This window comes from Ictidomys tridecemlineatus, chromosome 9, assembly GCF_052094955.1.
Source record: "Ictidomys tridecemlineatus isolate mIctTri1 chromosome 9, mIctTri1.hap1, whole genome shotgun sequence".
Taxonomy (NCBI): domain Eukaryota; kingdom Metazoa; phylum Chordata; class Mammalia; order Rodentia; family Sciuridae; genus Ictidomys; species Ictidomys tridecemlineatus.
Window position 1 is genome coordinate 101,621,667 of NC_135485.1, and position 21,041 is coordinate 101,642,707.

Below are 21,041 nucleotides of genomic sequence, written 5' to 3' on the forward strand. Positions count from 1 at the left end.
ACTTGTATAAAATATTAGATTCTACTTACAAGATTCATTTTAAAATATTTTCTGGAGGACTGGGGTGTATCTCAGTAGTAGAACACTTGTCTGGTATATAAAAGACCCTGGGTTCCATTCCCAACACTACCAAACAAAACAAAACAAACAAACAAAAAACAGAAAGAAAGAAAAGAGGGGAAAAAAGAGAAAAAAATTGGCTAAATTTTTAAGAACTTTTTCCTTTGATTTTTGAGAAGTTTATTATGATGTTTCTACATGTTATGTTCCATGTATTTATCTTGCTTCGTGTTTATTGTGCTTGATAAATATATTGCTATAGAGTTGTCACCAGTTTTGAGAACTTTTCATCCATTATCTCTACAAACATTGCTGCTTTTCTAATTTTCTCTCTTTCTTTCTAGACCACAAATTCCTTATATGTTAAAACATTCTCTATGTTTTCATAAGTCTTTTCTGTGTTTTTCAATATTTTTTTCCTTGGTGTTTCAGCTGATTAATCTTCATCTGTGTTATTTTCTACCAAGCTCTAAAATTTAAAAATTGTATATTTTAGCTAAATAATTTCCTCTACATTAAAATTTTAAGTTTTAATTTATTTCAAAGATAAATTGAAAGGAAAGTACAGTGATATCCCATATGTGTCTGGTTTCCACAGAGGCATAGCTATCCTCCACAGCAAGAACCCCCACCATATTGATAAATTGATAAACCTACATTTGATAAACCTACATTGAAACATCATTATCATTCAAAGTCCATAGTTTACTTTTTAGTGCTTGCTCTTGGCAATGTACATTCTATAGGTTTAGACAAATGTATAATGGACTGCATCTGTCCCTAAAGTACTATGCAGAGTATTTTCACTGCCCTAAAAATTTTTGTGTTCAGTCTAGTCATCATTCCATCTCCACTAACCCCTGAAACTACTTATGTTTTTCACCAGCTCCATATTTTGTCTTTTCCCAAATTTCATATAGTTGGAATAAATACTTTGTAGCCTTTTCTGATTGGCTTCTTCCTCTTAATAATATCATTTAAGTTTCTTCCAAGTTTTTTTATGACTTGATAGTTCATTTGTGTTTTGTACCATATCATATTCAATTGTCTGTAGGTAACATACTTCATTCACTTACTGAAGAACTGTCTGGTTGCTTCTAAGTTGTGCGGACGTAAGTTTCTAACTCCTTTGGTAAATACTCAGAAGCATGATTGCAAGATTGCATGGTAAGTACATGGTCAGCTTTGTAAAAAACTTCTAAACTAAGGGCTCAGTGGTAGTTCTCGCCTATCATGTGCAAGGCACGGAGTTTGATCCCCAACAGTGGAAAAAAAAGAAACTGTTAAAATATTTTTTTTCTTGATATTTCATCAATTATTTCTCAGGTAATCAGTCATCATATCCAGTTAAAATATTTTTTAAAGTAGCCATGCTATTTTACATTCCCACTAGTAGCTGAATACAGTTGTTCTGTATTTTAGCCATTCTAATAAATACACAGTGGTATACAGTGTTGTTTCAACTTAAATTTTTAATGACATCATCATCATCATCATCTTTTTTATATACTTACTTGCCATGTGTATATCTTGTTATGTGACATATCTGTCAAAATCTTTGACCTGTTTTAAAATAGAATTTGTTGTTGCTGATGGTTGAATTTAAGAGATTCATATATGTTGGAAAACAGTTCTTTATAAGTTTTAAAAAATATTTTCTCCCAGTCTGTGTCTTGTCTTTTCATTGCCTTGACAGTGATTTTTGCAGAGCAGAAATGTTTAATTTCACTGAAATCCAGCTTATTCTTGGACATGGTGAATTGTACCTAAGTTCTTACATCTAAAAGATCATGACCAAATTCAAGGTGAAGGCCATCTAGATTTTCTTCTACGTTAGCTATGAGAAGTTTTATAGTTTTCCATTTAACATATAGGGCCATGAGACAGTTTAATTTATTTTTGCAAGGAGTGCAAAGTCCATGTTTTTTTGTTTCATTTGAATATGTATATTCATTCTTGTTTATTTTTATTTTTAATTTGTTCTAATTAGTATATTCATTCTTGCAGCATCATTTGTTGAAAATATTTTCTTTGGTTATTGTCTTTTCTCCTTTGTCAAAGATTCACTGACTACATTTAAGGGGAGTCTATTTTCTCTCTTCTCCACTCATTGATCTTATTTACTCTTTCTCTAACCCCACATTGACTTGGTGATTCTAGCTTTATTGTAAGTGGTGTTAGTTTAGTGGTGTCAGTTACCTGACTTTATTCTTCTTTAATAGTGCGTTGACTAATCTGGGCCTTTTTCTATGCAATATAACTATAGAATCAGTTTGTCAATATCCACAATACAACTTGTATTTTCATTGAGATTTCATTGACTCAAAGATCAACTTTTTAAGAATTAGTATCTTGACATATTGACTCTTCCTATCCATGAGCAAGATATAGCTCTCAATTTATTTAGTTCTCTGAATTCTTTCATCACAGTTTTGTGGGTTTTTTCATTCAAATGTTGTATAAATTTTCTTCCATTTACACAAAAGTATTTCATTTTTGTGAGTGCTAATAAATGTGACATTGTGCTGTTGTGTGTTTGTTTTTGCAATTATATGGACTAAATCTAGGGCCTTATGCATGCTAGACAAATACTGTTCCCCTGAGCTATATTCCTAACCCCTGGTGTTATGTTTTTAAATATCAAATTTCACTTATTCATTGCTGATGTGTAGGAAAGTGATGGACTTCTATATACTAATCTGATATCCTGAAGCCTGCTATAATTGATTTTAATACCATGAGGGTTTTGTTTTTCATTCTTTTATATTTTCTACATAAGAAATGTTACCTATGAACAAAGATTGTTGTATTTCTCCCATTGTTGTTTGTATACCTTTATTTTCTGTTCTTATCTTAGTGTGTTGTGTAAAGCTCCCAGGACAATGTTGAAAAGATGTGACAAGAGGGGATAGTCCTGCTTTATTCCTGATATTGGTGAAAAAGTCTTGAGTTCCTCACAACTAAATGATGTCAGCTGCAGGTCTTTGTAGATATTCCTGATTAAGGTAAGGAAGATTTATACTGTTCATAGTTCCCTAAGAGTTTCTATTCTCTTTTTATCATGAAGGGTATTAGAGTATGTAAATGCTTCTTCTTCATCTATTGACATGATCATATGATTGTTCCTATTTAGCCCTTTGATGTGATAGATTACATTAAATGATTTTTGAATGTCAAAATAGTTTTGCATAAATGAGATAAATCCCACTTGGCTGTGGTATATAATTCTTTTTATACATTATTGAATTTGATTTGCAAATTACATTAGATTTTTATATCCATATTAAAGACAGACATTGTTTTGCAGTTTTCTTATAATATCTTTATCTAGTTTTGGCACTAGGGTCATATGGTCCTCACAGGATAAGTTAGGAAATATTCCTTCTACTTGTGTCTTCTGAAAGACATTTTAGATAATTGATATAATTACTTCCTTAAATGGTTGGAACATTTCACCAGTGAACCCATCTGAGCCTGCTAGGGGTCTGTCTGGGATTTTAAACTCTCATATTCAAGACATTTGTAGATTACAGTTCCGGTTTCCCTGTTCTGATGCTGCTTCCCATGGAGGCTTCACAGCTTCACTATTTTGTAATTTTCTCTATTCCCGATTATCTCTCAAAATTTGGGGCACCAGTTTGTCTGGTGTTTTCATTTCTCTTATGAATCCAGAAAGATGTATTGAATTTTCAGTTTGTTGAGCTTTTTACTTGTTAGGATAGAGTGAAGACTTTTAATCTTCTTATACATGCACAACTAAGAACTAGAAATCTATCCTTTTAAAAAAGTCATAAATAAATTGGCTTGATGCAGTATGTTTGAATTTTTTGATACGTAGTTTTGCAGCTAGATGTGAACAGAGGATGGTGAGATGACTTTTGGCAAACAGACATATATATTTCCTTTTTCCTTTAGGAAATGTAGACATCAATACTTACATATCTCCTAATCAAGGCAACAATCTATAGATTTATCTATAGATAAAGAATGTAATACTTTTGCAGATTTTCAAATTAAATATTCTTTTTTTAAAAAAACTAAACTTTTTATTTCTTTCTTTATTTTTTATTTTTTTATTTTTTATGTGGTGCTGAGGCTAGAACCCTGCCCTATATGTGCTAGGCAAGTGCTCCAACCACAGCCTCAAATTAAACATTCTTTACCCTTTGCATTTATATTATTGCAACATTATATATTTCCATCGATGATAATTTTTATTTTTATTTAAACAATACTGGGTTCCAGTTTTGTAAGTTCTATTCCATTTCTGGTGAGCAATCAGTCCCCTAGTGTATTCCTTCAGTCGTTCAATAAAGGCCAGGGTCTCTTCACCGTGGAGCAAGCCTTGCTTTAATGTTTCTCCCTCTTCATCCCAAGGTCCACAGACTGCCAAAAGCTTTGCTCAGTTTCATGACCTCTTAGTCATTTTCCACCTGGCTTCTCCTCCACTCTGCTTCCATTACACTCATCTTCTTAGAATATGGAGAGAGGCTTATCATCTGGCAAATGCTTGGAAACAAAGATTGTATCAGATACTGGGTTTATTTCAGTTCCTGTCTTCTCTCCCAGATCTTAGCCTGTGGGGTTCCTGCTTCTGTGTTTGCTGTTCACAAGTTTCCAGGTTTTCTCGTTTTATGTTGTTTTATTTTGTTTTCTGAGGAGCTTATACCAAAATAAAAACTTACATAATTGTAGGAGTAACTAGGGAACTTGGGTTCCAAAGGGGAAAATTAGATAATACAGAAAAATCACTGCCCAGTCCTCCTGAAGACAGGTTCTTCCAGCGGCTGGAACTGCAGTGCATAGGTAGACGGGCTCTGTGGAATGCTGCTGCTTCTGGATCTCATGGGGCAAGTCCTATGATCAGGAAGAAGAGCTACACGTAGGAGGGTAAAGAAAGCACATGCTGGAAGCTACCAATATATCAGTGTCTGTCTCTTACCTTTTCTAGTCATGATACGCTCCAAAGAAAAATGACAATTGCTTTACTTCTCCCTTCCTAGTCTCATATGATTTTCTGTTTTGGATGACTAATGGAAATCGTGTGGGGAAGGGGATTCTGGTAAGCATAGTTCTAACCTGGCCATGTTGAAATAGTACCAAACCACCAGAGATATGACAAGTGGTTTACTCGGAAGGAAACTAAATGGCCAGTAAACATAATAAAAGATGCCAAAGTGCACATTTATTCTGAAAAAAAAAAAACAACGTTATTTGAAAACATAAGATATGATTTCGCATGCATCTGATTGGATGAAATAAAAACTGTTAATGGGGATCAAATATTCCTGGCAGAGTGTAAATTGGTTCAGTTGAGTTACAAAGCAATTTGAAATATTAAACAACATTGAAAATATACACAGCATTCAAGGCAAAGATTCTTCTGTTAGATATGCTTGGTTCACACATGTACACAAAGAGAAGTTTACCAAAATATTTATAGCAGCATTGGTTTTAATAGCTAAATAAATGAATAAAGCTTCAAAAGAAAATTAAATGCCTGCTAATAGGGCTCTGGATAAACATCTACTTATTCATAAAATAAAACTTATGCAATGGTTAAAATGAAATAATAAGAGCTAAATATATAAATATGAATAAATCTCAAAGACAATGTTGAAAAAGCAAGTTGCTAAAAAAATATAGAGAGCATAATAGCATTTCTATAATTTTTAAAATATGCAAAATAACACCACATATATTTATGGAATTCATACATATGTATTAGAAATATAAAACGTCCAGAAGAGTGATGCCAACTTCAGGGGAATGCAATGAGAGAGAGTTCACAAGAGGCTCGGATAATATTTGCAATAGTTTTATTTCCTATGTTTGGTACAGATGCACGGGTGCTTGTTCTGTTATCCCAATACATTTTAGTTAGCCATCACTCCTCCAGTCATTCAATAAAAGGCAGAGTTTTTACTGAGATGCTTTCTATGTGGAACACTCCATGCTTTAATTTTTCTCCTTCCTCATCCCAAGGTCCACAGACTGTCTAAAGCTTTGCGTACTTTCATGACCTCTTAGTCACTTTCCATCTTGCTCCCCTTCCACTCTGCATCTGTTACATTCATCTTCTTGGAATATGGAGAGAGGCTTCTAACCTGGCAAATCGTGGAGGCAAAAAATATGTCAGATATAGGTCTCATTTCAGTTTCTGTCTTCTCCATTGGAAACAACACCAGGATACAGAAACCTGAACTGAAACTGACAAACTCTTTAGTCGGAAAGTTTAAAGTTCCAAGTTTATTTCTTAATTGCTGAAAACACAAATCTGATCTTGCAAAGTATATTTAATTCCATCTGTCCACAAAAATAGTTCCTTATCTTCACCTATTCCACATATCAATGCATCATCCAAACTTTAAATCCCTCCCCTCTTGATTCAAATATTTTTCTTTCTTTTTATGTAATATTAACTAGTTTTTGGATATTTTATGGTTAAGACTGAACTCTTGCTTAAAATTAGAAAATACTATCTCAGTAACTTTTGTATTATCACACATCTTTGAACCCATGTAATATATTTTTCTTTACTTGGGTTTTATCTTATTTTGGAATTACTTTGAGTAAAAAGTAAAGGTCATTTATTGAAAAGATAAAGGATTTATTCCTTATACAGTAGTCCCTTGGTACAGTAGAATGAACTGGACATAACTTTCCTATGTTCATATATGAATACATGACCAGTATAACTCTGCATCATGTACAACCACAAGAATGATGGTTATATATTCTACTGTTGTGTATAACTAAAAAGAACAAATTTTAAAAAATAGTCCCTTAGTATCCCTGGGGGATCAATTTGAGGGCTTCCCCCTACACAAAAATATGAGGAGGCTCAAGTCCCTCATATATAATTGTGTGGTATTTGCATATAACCCATGCATGTCCTCTTGTAATTCTTTCAATAATCTCTAGATTTCTTTTTTAATATATATTTTATTTATTTTTGGCATGTTATGATTTTTTAAAATTTGTTTTAATTAGTTACACATGACAGTACAATGATCTTGACATATCATACATTTGAATCAGATGGGGTATAATTTCTCATTTTTCTGAGTGTACAGATTGTCTAGATTTCTTATGATGGCTGATTCTATATACATACTAAGTAAGGAGTTTATACTGTCTTGTTCAGAGAATGATGATGAGAAAAAAAGCTTGTACATATTCAGTACAGTCATAATTGCTTTCTGATTATTTGTTATCTATGTTAGTTGAATCCAATGATAGGAAGGACAACTGTATTTAAGAAACTGATAACATTTACTAGAATTCTAGGTGGAGGTTGGAGGTTAGAAAGGCATTTCTACTTGGCAGGGCTGGTACACTTGAGAAAGTCCGTTGGAGAAGGGGATATAATATGGAAGGGAAGAACAAATGGAGGGAGTCCCATCTTTGGGATATACCAGAATGAAAAGGAGGAACAAAGGAGTTAACAAGAAGGCACATGCTGTAGATTATGTGAAATGGTCCTTCCTTAAAACCCTTCAAAAATATTCAATATATTCATTAATTCATGAAATGCCGATAAAGAGTGAAATTTTAAGGAAACAGTGATGGTGGGGGATATACACATGAGAGTGTAATATGGCCAAGAACTAAAATAGCCCATGGAGATTAGGAGCTCAAAGTCACATGAGGAAACAGGAGGAAACATGGTAAGGAAAGACGGATTTTACAGAGAGCTCTGTGAACAGCCACTACCCCTAGAAGTGGAAACCAGACCACATTCATTCAAATTTCCAAAGGACATGAGACACCACTGTTGACAACTCTACCACATTAAAACATATTTTAAACAGGCTGTCCTTTTCCCATTCCTTTCAATACAGATTGTAAGTGAAACTGAAATGCAGTGTTTGCTGCCAGGAAAGTTGATTCAGAGCAACAAAATTCAAATGACATATAAAGTGTGTGTATAGACTGCTTATGACTTAATGGAAGAAAAATGGTAGCATTTTCTTAGAAAGGTGGATTAAAGTCAAATTTACATATAAGTTTCATCTTTACAGTTAGATATATAGAGAAAGTAGATTGATAACTTTTGGGAAGTTGATATGTATTTTGTCTCTTCCTTTTAGCAAATGTAGGCATCAATACTTAAGTAACTCCTAGTCAGGGCAATAATCTGTAGAAAAAGTATCTGATACTTTTGCAGATTTTTAAAATTAAACATTGTTTGGGCTGGGGATGTGGCTCAAGTGGTAGCATGCTCACCTGGCATGCGTGCGGCCCGGGTTCGATCCTCAGCACCACATACAAACAAAGATGTTGTTACCGCCAAAAACTAAAAAATAAATATTAAAATTCTCTCTCTCTCTCTCTCTCAAAAAAAAAATTAAACATTGTTTACTCTTTGGATTTAAAATATTTCAACATTAAGCATGTATGTTGTTGATAATTTTCATTTAAACACATTCATTGCCTTCTTATATTCTTCTGGTGAACTAGTCATTAAAAAGAATTCTTTTTTATTTAAAATTTAAAAGTTTTATTTTAGAAAATAAATATGGTAGAGTTACAGAATAACATTGCTTTGATTTAAAATAATATGAACTGAACAATATGAAAGTATGGTTTTCTTGTTATTAAATAGAAAAATTTTATTGATTATGTTTTGTGCATGATATTTGTTTTTCTTAAATTCCTTGCTGATATACACATGTCTTGAATTATATTATGCCCTTTGTGGTGGGAAAAGAAAGTTGGACCCAAAACTTCTTGTTTGTAATGAGTTATTTGCTAAGCAACAGAAATTTTAACCTTCTATCAGAAATTTCATTGATGGTTACAGTTGGAACAAGCCACCTCAGTATTAGTGTTAGGGTGGAAGGGTCTAGAGTCAAGGTTTTATGATTTCAAACCACTGTTGGTGTTTGTAAACCTGGGTTACTTCTTTAATCTCTGTGAGAATATTACAATGCTCTCCTCTTGGGAGAGTTTGAATGAATGAATGGGATCAGAAGTGCAGAACTTCCCGTGTGATGCCTAACATAGTAATAATCAACACTTGTGAGGTATAATTATTTTTCTTAAATTATGTAGGCTAAAAATGGCTATTGTGGGGCTGGGTTTGTAGCTCAGTGGTAGAGAGCTTGCCTAGCATGTGTGAGGCACTAGGTTTGATCCTCAGCACCACATAAACAAATAAATAAACAAACAAATAAATATATAAATGTATTTATGTCCATCTACAACTAAGAAAATAATTAAATTTTTAAAAATGAGGGCTTGGGGTGTGGCTCAGCAGTAGTGCCCTTGCCCTGCATGTGCAAGGACTTGTGTTCAATCCTCAGCACCACATACAAATCACAGATGCATTTGCTGCTTAAGCTCAGGCCATTGCTGCCTGTCTTCAGTAGGCGACCTAGTCAACAGAAGCACCTTAGGGGCCAGAGTGTCTTGGAAATTGCCTCCTTTGTGACTTGAATTTAGGTCTCCGCACCTCGCTTTGCTCATTTGCAAGTTGAGAATTTAGAGGAGAGGATTTCTATAGTTTTAACCCAGTCCCCCAAAACAATGATTTAGTATTCTTTCTTGAATACGCCTGTATTATCCACTAGAAATACATGGACCCCACATTAAAGTGAGGCTCAAGAGAAAAACACAGGTAGCTGAAAAGAAAGAATGTCTCTCCTGACAGATTCACTCAGCAAAAAAACTCATCATACATTTTACTATAACTAAAAAAAGTGAATTCTCACAGTCCACTTATTCTCTAATTTCTTCATTCATTTGAAAGCAGTGCATACCTACTTTACAGGCGGTGCTAGGAATATAGAAATAAATATTTCCTCTCCACTCAGTTAGTGGGACAAGCACACAATCACACCGTTGTGAAAAGGACCTGAGTGTTCATGAATATGTGGTTAATTCCCCATGTGGCACTGCAGAACAGTGGCAAAAGGACAGTCTCTGCAGTCAGTTAAGTGTTAGATTAATTGAATAGCCATATGGAAAAACCGACCTTAACAATTAATAACCTTAATAATAAATAAAGATAAAGCCAGGTAGATTGCAGAATCAAATATAAAAAATAAAATAATAAAGCCTTAAAAAGATAACAGAATGTATTTATAAATGTGGAGTTTACAAATATATCTTAAAATATAAAAAGTTCTGACTATGAGAGAAAAGACTGACAAACTGGATCACATTAAAATTCTCAAAATATTTCCTTATCAAAAGATAACACTAGGCACTGGGGCTGTGGCTCAGCGGTAGAGTACTCGCCTGGCACTGTGAGGTACTGGGTTTGATCCTCAGCACCATATAAAAACAAAATAAATAAATAAAATAAAGATATTGTGTCCAACTACAATATATGTGTGTGTATATATAAAGATATATCTTTATATATATAAAAGATAACACTATTAGAATAAAATGGTAAATTCTAGAAGAGAATTTATAAAGAAGTGCTAAAAATCAGCTAGAAAAAGACAAACCAATAGAAATATGGAAATGGACTTAAAATAATCTTTCACAAAAAAACAGATATCAAAATGGTCATTAAACGTATAAAAAGTTCTATAATATCATTGCAAATCAAGGAAATACTAGGTGAAAACATAATTTTGGCATATGTACAATGATATGCCACTATATCATGGCAAAAATAAAGCAAGGAGAACCAACCTATAGTGTTGAGATGCTGTCATGAACAATCATATGATGAGTCATGTTTGAAATGAGGCTTCTGAACAGATAAAACACTCAGCACCCACCCAAGGCCCTCCCAGGCTGGGAAGGGGCCCTGGCCACAAACACCTGGGAGAGGCCTAGGCTCTGAGTTGACTCAATGCATTTCCTGTCTTAAGAATATTTTCGTTTTAACCATAAATGGGTTAAATGCTATATTCTGTGACTTGAGAATTTCAGGCATTGAAAAGGGACATTAGTTGAGGATTGGAAATGGGGAAGGAGTGAAGCCATCTGCGAGTGAAACTGCAAAGGAGGAAAATTTGATATTGTATGAGAAGAGATATGACTTTTTTAACTCTCTTTCTTAAATGAAGTGGTGTGGTTACTTTCCTTCATTCTCCCTCTATCCAAATGGTTTTCAATCCTGACTAGTTGATGGCTTCAGTGTCCTGTCTGTAGCCCTCAAAGTTTCCCCTCTCTATGCAAACAGCTCCCTATGTGCTTCTACCTGTGTCTTTGTTGGGAGCATTGCGCTTAGACTTGCCTGGCATTAGCCCCAGGCAATTTTCTGCATTGACTGTTGGGTATATTGACTTAGCTCTTTGAGTCTGCTCTAAGGTGACTTATAAACCTCCTTGCAGGATTGCACCAAAGTTTCCTCATCTGTGGGTCTTTGCTTGATATCTAATCCTTGCCGAACTTTCTTTGCTTCCCTGACACATTCCTAATTTTCTTACTATTTTTTTTTCCTTGGAAAATCTTGTCTACATCACTTTTATATGAATTTTCCTCTCAGGGTGAACATTTGGTGACCCCAACCCTTAGGTATCTATGTATTATAATTACCTTGGAAGTGGGTATTTAGGTGAACAGAAATTCTTAGCTCAGACCACAAGAAAAGAAAGCAAAGTAAGGAGCTTAATCTTTTCATGACTGTGTGATATGTCGTGTGTATGGGGGGGAGGGTAAGGGGGACGGGAGGTGGGGGAAGGGGAGAGACTTGTTCAAGGCAGGCCAACAGGCTGGAAACCCAGGCAGGCATTGATGCTGTGCTGTTGAAGAAGAATTCCTTCTCTTTCTGGAAACCTCTATTTTGTTAAGTCCTTAAAATGATTGGATGAGGCCCTCCCACATTATTGAGGGTAGTCTACTTAAAGTCAATTGATTATAGGTATTAGCCACATGTATGAACTATCTTCATAGTAAGATCTTGATTAGTGATTGATTAAATAACTGAATTATAGCCTAGCCAAGTTGACTTGGAAGAAAAGCCATAACACTGTAGGACTAAGGAAATTAGAAGAGACACAATATGTTTTGCCATGTCAAAACAGCACCAACATGACCTTCAGAGAAACTGCTTGGCATTGATGCTGCATAATAATAAATCTGCATATTATTAAATTAGTCATATTAACTTCTTACAAAAGGTTGTGACTCACAAAAATAAACAATCATGTATGCACACACATACGTAAATATGTATATTCATATTTTTAGATAATCGGCTCATGACTTTCAAAAAATAGAAAGGAATTTTGTGTTTTTACTTATAGTGAAGACACATTAAGTGGGCATTTTTCCCAATCCAGATTGTCAACTATTTTTCCAACACTGCCTACCTGCAAAGGCACTGGAATAAGAAGAGTGAGGGAGATGGAGCTGGGAAGAAGACCACAAATAGTAGTATTACCAGGAATCTGGTATAGGCTCATGGGGCCCCAGGGCAGATGTCTTAATACCAAACCAGTCCCAACGGAGTGTATCTGATTTACACCAGTAAGAGGCCATGCAAGAGGGATAGAAGGTTTGATTCAGGAAGCAGGACAGGAGTCATGGTCATTCCAAGACTATCTTGGCATGTAAAACAGATAAGACACATCCCTAGTCATACAGTAGCCCGGAGGTCCCGCAGGATAGATTATTTAAAAATCTACTTGGCTTTGACTTCCTTTTATAAATATTTGGTTTCCCTCTAATTTTGGAAAGGTAGGAAGATTATGTACCTTTGCCCTCCTTGAAATTAAGTAATGAGATCAGGACAATGAAGTGTGAGTGTAGTCATTCATGAATGCCATGCAGGCAGAGGTTTTTGATTGTTGGGCCTCACCTCTCCAGCCCTCTCTTCTCCTCCTGCAGGGTGACAGTGAAGCACCTGTTGATGTCTGCGCTGATTGTGGCACTGGGATGCTGAGTCAGCACAGGGAGGACAGCTGCCCTGGCAGGCTGCCCAAACCTGCAGAGGACTTCAAACTTCTGTTAAGCTCCTGAGATCTTCAATTTTTTACTGCAGCATTGTCTAAATCTTCCCGGTGGTGACATGGAAACTAGCTATCTAATTAATAGCTTCAGAGCTTACCAAGACTCCCCAGTTAGAGACTATCTGTTGCTTAGACTCTCTGTCTTTCTTCCTTTCTCCATGCATACTGATTAATTCATTTTATTTTTGGCACTGGGTATGCTATAGAGACAACTGGGATGGGCAAGGATGGGATCACAAGGTAGTCATTTTCTTAATGAAGAAATGGATTTTCGTAACCACTAGAATTGAAAGGTGTCAACCCTTGAAAGTGAACAGAGGGCATGCTATAAACATCTTAGCTGCTCTTTTTATCTTACAACTTGATTTACGGAGGGCTCTTACCAAACATATAGTAGGGGAGTTAGTAAGGAACATAAAACACTCAGACCAGCTCTGGAAAACAACCCTTATTGTAAGGGTACTGAAAGGCCTAATATATCCAGGAAAAAGTTAAACAACCAAGCAGCATGAAGGACAAAAAGGAACACAGAGTTCGTAGCTTCTCTTCCTCTGCTCTCTCTGCCTCTGCTGACTCTGACCCATGGCTTCTCTGTCAAGAATGGCATCATCTGTTTATACTCCTTGCACATGAGCCCTGTCCCCATGGCCACCTTAGTTCATTCAAACTTTCCTGTGAATTTTAAGGTCAAACTCTTCACAGAGGGCATCTGACTAGGCTAAAGTTTCTTTTGTAAAATAGCTCAAGGAATTTAAAGGTCACCAACCTTTAGGTGACCTCAAGTAAAATGTTTATGTACCCAGGTCCAACTCCCCCCACACACACTCCCAGGCCAGTGGTTGAACTTATGACCCAAATGATCACTCAGCAGGTAAGGTCACTGGGTCTTTTTCTTAAAAATAAGTGTGCTGGTGCTGGTAAATTGTGATTTAATCAAAACATGGTCTGTCATAAGTGTAAGAATTGAAAGCATATTCAATTCATGGGGTACTTTTCACAGGACAGATACCCTGACACATATCTAGAACACTTTCCCCAACCAACAGTATTTCTTTGGCCTGGGCAATCAGGGACACCCCAAAAGAGAGAAGGAAACTCTTTTGAGGGACTGCTTTTAACAAAACACAACCCCAATTCTACTTACTTCCTCCCTGAAAATTGCTGATGTCTGGCCTAACTTATCACCAGGGAATAGTTTAGATGTTGCAAACAATAGAACTCTTTGTGTATCTGGAGAAAGAGGAAATATGAGTAATACTGTGCTCTCACTGGATCTACACAAGTAACTACTCTTACAGTGAGAGACACCTCATGCTAACAACTGAATGCCTAAATTCCCATTTCATTTCTCTTCCTGAGGGCCCAAGTCAACTGTCTTTATTCTATGAAGGGTTAGTTTTATGACTTAGAAAAACCCCACTAAACATGAAATTTATTTTTTTTCTTACAAATACTTTGAACTGTTTATTTAAACTATGGAAAAAATCAGAAAAACTAACTCAGACTTGCATTATAATAGAATATTCACTTTTTCAACAAACATTTATTAGTGACCTAGTGTGTGTGCCAAGTGTACTGCAGACACTGTGGATTCAGGAACAAAACAGACCAGTCCTGTTCTCAAGGTTCTTATTTATCTAGTTATGAGTAGCCATACACCCCACTCATAATGTTTACTAGTCTAAAATACTAAAAGGAACTGAATCGATATAGAGAGGCAGAGAGCAATGTGGTACTATTTGAAGTAGGTACACAAGACTTCTTTGTGCAGCTCAACAATAATCTCCCCTTCTGTCAAGACCAATAGACAACTCTCAGTTGTCATCTTACTCAATCTGTCAGCATCCTTGACACAATTTACTTCATTTGCCTGGTTTTAGAGATATAATCCTTCTATAAGCTATCCCTTTCCATGGGCTTTGCTGGTCCCCTTTTTCTTTTTACCCTTGAACTGAAATAAAGCATGACTCTGCCATGACTTCCTACTTCAAATGCCAGAGATGTGAAGGCCTCTCAAGTCCAGGACCTACATGTCTGCATGCCATCTCCACTTCTATGTTTAACATACAACTCAACATTGACATATCTAAGTTTAGTTCTTCTTCATGAAACAGATTCCTCCTTTCTAATCTTTCCTTTCTCAGTAAATAGTAACTTCTACCTTCCATTTGCTCACACCCAAAAGCTTGAAGTTTTCCTTGACCTCTTTTTAATTTTCCCATATCCTGTATTCAATCCATCAGCAAATCCTCTTAGGTCAACATTTTACATATACTTGGAAATGGATGCTTCTTACCACTCCCTTCTAAACTATATAATACTAACCAACTTATTTCTAGTAAGAGTCTCTCAACTGGTCTTTCCACTTCCACCCTTTCTCATTTTCCATCACTTTGCTTGTTTTCTCTAAGCCTAGATGATAAAATCCCTCTCATTTCATCTAAAATAAAATTCAGAGTCTTTCCTGTTATATAAAGGCTTTATATAAGCTGAGTTTACACGATCTCTCTGACTTTACCTTATACCACTCTTTGCAGTTCACTCCAGCAACACTGGCCTCCTTTGACAGTTGGTAAAGATGCCAACCAGACTCTGCCCTCAGGGCCTTTGCATCTATAGTTCCTTTTTGTCTGGAACTCACTTCTTCTGTGTGGCTGCAGAGCCATCTCCATCATCTTGAGAATCTCTGTTCAAATATCAGCTTTTCAGAGACCCCCTTCTCGGTATGCCATGGCTACACAGCAGTTTGTGTCACTTCCTTCAGTGCCCTAGCCACTGTGTGTTATGATCATGGTCATCCCTCAGTCCACTGCCATGGCCTGTGTGTATGTGCAAGTGCTATCATCTGTCTCTCTTGACTAGAATGTAAGTTTTATGAGGGTAGAGACTTTGTTTTTTCCATATTACATTCACAGTGATTGATAGGTATAGATATTCAATAACTATCTATTGAATATATGCCACCCAAAGGAAAGGGTGGCTGGTCTGAGTGCCAAATTCAAATTAAGAACAGAATATTTACTTGCAAATTCATGAACTTTTAATCAGTAATGGGCACACTGTTGTTCTAGTAAGGGTAAATCTCTGCCTGCTTTAAAGGATAAAACTCATTTCTAATTATTTACTGGTTTTACATATGTAAATCTGCCTTTAAAGGACCAGAAAAAGTTCTTCTAAATTGATCTATCAAGTCTCCTAAAATGTTGTTGTAGTTTGATTAGTGAGTTCTTTGCTATTATTATTGAAGTGTTCTCAAAGCACTTCAAATGTAAATTTCAGCTCATTTTAGGTCAAATATTCTGATTTTTTGAGTTTAGAAAAGCCAAAATACATAAAATTTTACAGCATATTTGTTTCTTGGATTTTTAAAATAGAATGGCAAATGTATAGTTCTTATTAATGGAAACATTTATGACTTGGCACAATCTATTCATAATTTCAAAGTCTGGAATTAAATTAAAGTTAAAACTGTCTAGGAGAAAGAGTTAATGACACTTCTCTCTCATATGTGTGTTTGTGAGTTTTGGTTATACTGATATCTCCTTGAGAATAGAGACCCTGGTACTTAGCCTAACATCTATCTCATACTGTGAATACCAACACATTATTTTAAAACTCATTCAACAAAATTTGTTGAGCACCTACATTGTGCCAAGAACTTGGATATGAAATGAGGATACAAATATAAATAAAATGAATATTTGGTTATTAAATCCAAATGAACATTGATCAAATATTCTTGCCAAATTTTATGTAAAGTATTTCTCCATATTGAACTTGGTATACAATTTCAAAGATTTTCATTTAATCCGTAGTGGAAAAATTATATGTATTCCTATATATACTTGCTATAAAAATGCTTAATGTTCAGAATTGTCTAAATGAATTAAACTACCTCCTGACAAAACCAAGGCTCAAGAAAATTTCAAGACAAATCCAAAAGATCAACAATATAAAGCCCTTTTAGTTTGAACCTCAAATAAAATCCATGTAGACTAGTGTATTTCATAGAGCATCTAAAGTAAACAAGAAAGAACTCCATACAAATAGAAGGGAATGGTGTGGGAACTTGATTTAAGAACATACATCAAATTCACACACATTCATGGCTGTTCCAGGCCTAAGTGTCTATTTACAGATCCTTCAACTTTGTATCCCACCATCTTAAGTGAGAATGTAGATAGAACATACTGATATCTAACTCAGAAGAGCTATGTCCAGAAGTTATTATTCAAGTCTAATATCCAAATGATAGTAAATCCACCCCAGAATCAAAGTCCAATATTTTAAAAGTTATTCTCAAAATAAGATATAAAAAACAATGTCTTTCTTTCCTCTTTTCTTCGTTCTTTTTTTCTCTGGATATAGCAGATCACTTAGTAAGCAAACCAAAATATTTTTCATTTCCTATAATTTGCATCCAAACTGTATAAAGCATTTAAATGCACATGATTCCAAGTACACATTACTTTCCCTCATATTTATCTTTATTATTATTTTTGATGAAACTAATAGCAAACTAGTTTGTTTTCTCCAATAGCAAGAGAAAGCAGCTTCTTATGCTTAATTGTTTGTAAAGATAATATGTATGTAACAGTTATAAAGTAAGACTTTGAGATCCTTGAGTGGAGAAACAAAATCGTTGAATCATTCTTCATTCTATATTTTTATGCATCATCTAACATCGTACTTTGTACAGAACAGGTGTTCAAAACACAACTGGTAAATGAATAATTCATTCACAGAAAATTAAGATTTGATGTTCATGTATTAAAAGAGGGAATATTTTTAGTCTTTGGGTTGTTCTATTATATAACAGTTACACAAGCCTTTGGGATTTAACTAAGGATTTTATTCTTCCAGTTAATAAAATAAATGAGTTTTGTATGTTGATATAGTACTACTACCTACCCTAACAAACATATCTTCAAATAGTGGAATATCTCAACAGAAGATTATTTCTTTATAAGGTAAAGTATAATGCAGATTTTCTGCATAGGTAACGGCATTCCTTTAGTTAAAGACTCAGCTCTAACCACATGATGTTCTGTGGGCCCCTGAGTCTTAGAAGCCTCTGTATGCAACTAAAGGATGGGAGCTGATAGACTGGAGAATGTGTATCTGTTCCTTAACTACCTTGGCCAGCAAGTGACAGAACACTTTAGCCTGGATCCAGGGTCAGGCTGGGAAATGGACTCCCTAGCTGGGCAGATGCTAGAGAGATAGATTACGGAAAGGAAAGTGCATTTTTTTTTGGGGGGGGTTAACTTTTTATTTTCTTAATTTTTTCTTCGCAAGCAGAGGACATTTCCAAAGTCAGCTCATGGAAATTGAAATAACTTTTTGAAAATGTAAATGCCAAAGGTAAGGTAATTCTATGAAGTGGTAATATAATCAAGAATAGCTCGGACAGTCTAACAGGATTAAAAAAAAAAGAATGGCAGTTGCAGACAGTTGGACGTCTAAATGAATATCTGAGTAAAAAAGATAATTTGGCTATCAGGTTCAGTAAGCCAAGTTTATGGATATTAACTAGTCCCCAGTTATTAAGCTGCTGTTAGTTTTCTTTGGAGCAGGGTCCAATTTGTTTAAGAAGTGTCTATGTTGCAACAGTTGTGGAACTATACACATGCTTTAAAAATGCCTGATGATAATAAGATATGTTGTGAAGTGATTATGATTCATAACTTTTTTTTTCCCACACATACCTCAGCTAGGAGGTGTCCTAGACCTGTAGCGGACTGAAGGGTGTGACTGAAAGGTGTGCCTTTATTTCCTATCTCTATCATAAAACTTCTCTATGCTGATGACATTCTAAGCCTTCTGATGTTGGTTCAATGGCATTTTCCTGTATTTGGAGAAAGTTAAGTCCAAATAACAGTGGGAACTATATCTGTTTGCCACATGTGTGTGAGAATGTTTTGCCCTTGGAAGTGAGCATCCCTGGACATGGTTTCCTGGTCTTTCCTGAAGCAGGCCCTCTTCACCCACAGGTCTTGGCATCCTTCCCTCTCTGTGTGCCATCTGGCCTGGGACCAACTTCCCAAATCTGCCTCAGCAACTAGCTCTGCTTGTGTCCAGGAGGCTGTTTGCAACAAACCCTTTCTGAGGAGATTATGGTGACCTCTAGGAGCACATGATTTTATGTTTTCTGAAAGCTATGCTGGACTCTACGCTTTACTGACAGAGAGGACCATTTTTAAAGCACCATAACCCTACATGCAGAGTCATAAATTACCTACCACAGTGTCTGACATATGAATAAAAGGAGCACAATACATACTTATTGAATAAATTGTCTGCCTAATTACCACATACAATTCTGGGGTTGTAAACTGGCCAGCAGAATCTCACCCTTTGGGCCCATGGCATCCTCTTTTTGCTGGTGGGACACACCTCATATCCTGTCCCTTAGCTTGGAGGCTGACTACTTTCTAGTGTGTGTTCCTACTTCTCGCAGCTCATACTACCCCTTGTGTTCCAGCACCACCAGCCCGAAAAATAAGTTATTAAAACTTAGTTTTCAAGTTTGAGCTTGATCTAATCCCTGTCGTCAAAACAGTTCTGCTGGCTCCATCTCCTGCCTTCCTAAACCTTTTTCTAGCCCATTTATTGGGTCTGTAGTTCAATTCAGGAAATAGGAAAAACCCATTTGGAATTTGCAAATAAAACAGGAAGGACTGAGGGTGAAAAACTTGTTTAACTTTCTTCATAATTCCCTCCAGAATTCCAACTTTCTTGAGGGTCCTTGGAGCTGAGGTTGATCGAGGAGAGGCTGAGATGACACCTGGCAGAGGGAGAACCACTTCTAAGATTCCTCTGGTCTGAAAGGAGCATTTCTGCTACTAACACTCTGCCCCCCAGCGTCTAGCATTCTCGCCTTAACTTTCCTTCCAACCTGAGATACCAGGGCGGGCAACTGCCTACAGCTCCAAGGTCCTGCGGACATCCAGAGTACCAAGTGGATGAGAGGCAGATTTGGTGTTGCCTGTCCCAAACAGTGGCTGAGTGTCCTTGTGTGAACAGTCAAAAGGCGACTTCCACGTTTCTCCCGCTCCCACATTTCTCCATAGAGTGCAACAGGGCAGCCTAGGATGGCTGAATCGCCCGGGGTCGCTTGGACTCCTGTCCCCACCCTCCCAGGAAAGCCTGGTCCTGTGTCCCGCAGCGCCAGACACACTCAGCCAGGTCCCTGGTCCACGACTTTTGACAGGGGACCCCTCCTCTTAAGGTGTGCATGCATGGGTGGGAAACAGTAACAGCCACCATACCGCCAACACAAAAGCCCACTACAAAATACAACCGTACACCCCATCACAGGCGGAGCCCATCTCCGCAAGGTAAGTTGTTTATTTGTCGTAGTTTTGGCGATTCTCCCTGGACAGCTGCGGCAGCGACAGCAGCTGCGCCGTGGGCCCCAAGCTCCTCGCGCTCTTCCTTCCTCCGCCCTCTCTCGGTTGCCCCCACCCGCTTCGCTCCTCTCCCCGCCTTCTCCGTGCCCTCTCGCAGGCCACGCACACACCCGGAGACACCGTCCGTTCTTGGCTACTCACACTGCAGCTTAACCCAGTCGCCAAGGCGCGGGTGCCAAGGAGGCGCGGGGGTGTATGCGGATTCCAGGGTAGGAAGCCAAGTGGGGGGGGTGGGGGTGGCATGGTAGAGCCCCTCTCCTCCCAGCCACCACCCCCTGCCCATTCTCCTTTCCTAATCCTGGCCTGCCAGCAACAGTGACACCTGAGCAAGGACTGGGCGGTGGAGGCGGCAGGCCCGCTGGACTGGCAGCTGGTGGAAAACAGAGCGAGGGGCGGGGACAGCCAGGAGGAACGGGGGGCGGGACGAATCCGGAGGCCGCCACCTGGCAGTGAGGGACACACGTCCTAGCCAATGAGTGCACGGGGCTGCGACGTCGGGGCGGGAGGCCGGGGGCGGGCCCCGCGGGGAGGCGGAGGCTACCCCGGCGCTAGAGGCGGGGGCCGGGAGGAGGAAGGGGAGGAGGCGGAGGCGGGCGCGGTGGCGGTGGCCGGCGGAGGCGGTGGCGGAGGCGGCGGAGGAGGGTAGGTTGTG

At 37.3% G+C, this 21,041-nt stretch overlaps 1 protein-coding gene, 1 long non-coding RNA gene, 1 other non-coding gene and 1 pseudogene across 3 annotated transcripts in view; 1 reads left to right on the top strand and 3 right to left on the bottom strand.

The window, feature by feature from the left end:
- LOC101967475 (MAP/microtubule affinity-regulating kinase 3-like) overlaps positions 1-5,015 on the bottom strand; it is a 43,347-nt pseudogene extending 38,332 nt beyond the window's left edge.
- On the bottom strand, positions 1,325-1,406 carry LOC120892656 (small nucleolar RNA SNORD20). Its single transcript, XR_005737439.2, has one exon. It is a non-coding gene; the product is annotated as a small nucleolar RNA SNORD20 (small nucleolar RNA).
- An 847-nt stretch (positions 5,016-5,862) lies between the features above and the next one.
- On the bottom strand, positions 5,863-21,021 carry LOC144366888 (uncharacterized). The gene is made up of 2 exons (XR_013426051.1): positions 20,531-21,021; positions 5,863-6,167 (listed from the first exon to the last, which is right to left on the bottom strand). It is a non-coding gene; the product is annotated as an uncharacterized LOC144366888 (long non-coding RNA).
- Positions 20,491-21,041, top strand: part of Ppp3ca (protein phosphatase 3 catalytic subunit alpha) — a 305,087-nt gene continuing 304,536 nt past the window's right edge. Inside the window, exon 1 of the mRNA XM_078021875.1 lies at positions 20,491-20,598. The gene's annotated coding sequence lies outside the window, so the exon portion shown is untranslated. The remainder of the gene's footprint in view (positions 20,599-21,041) is intronic.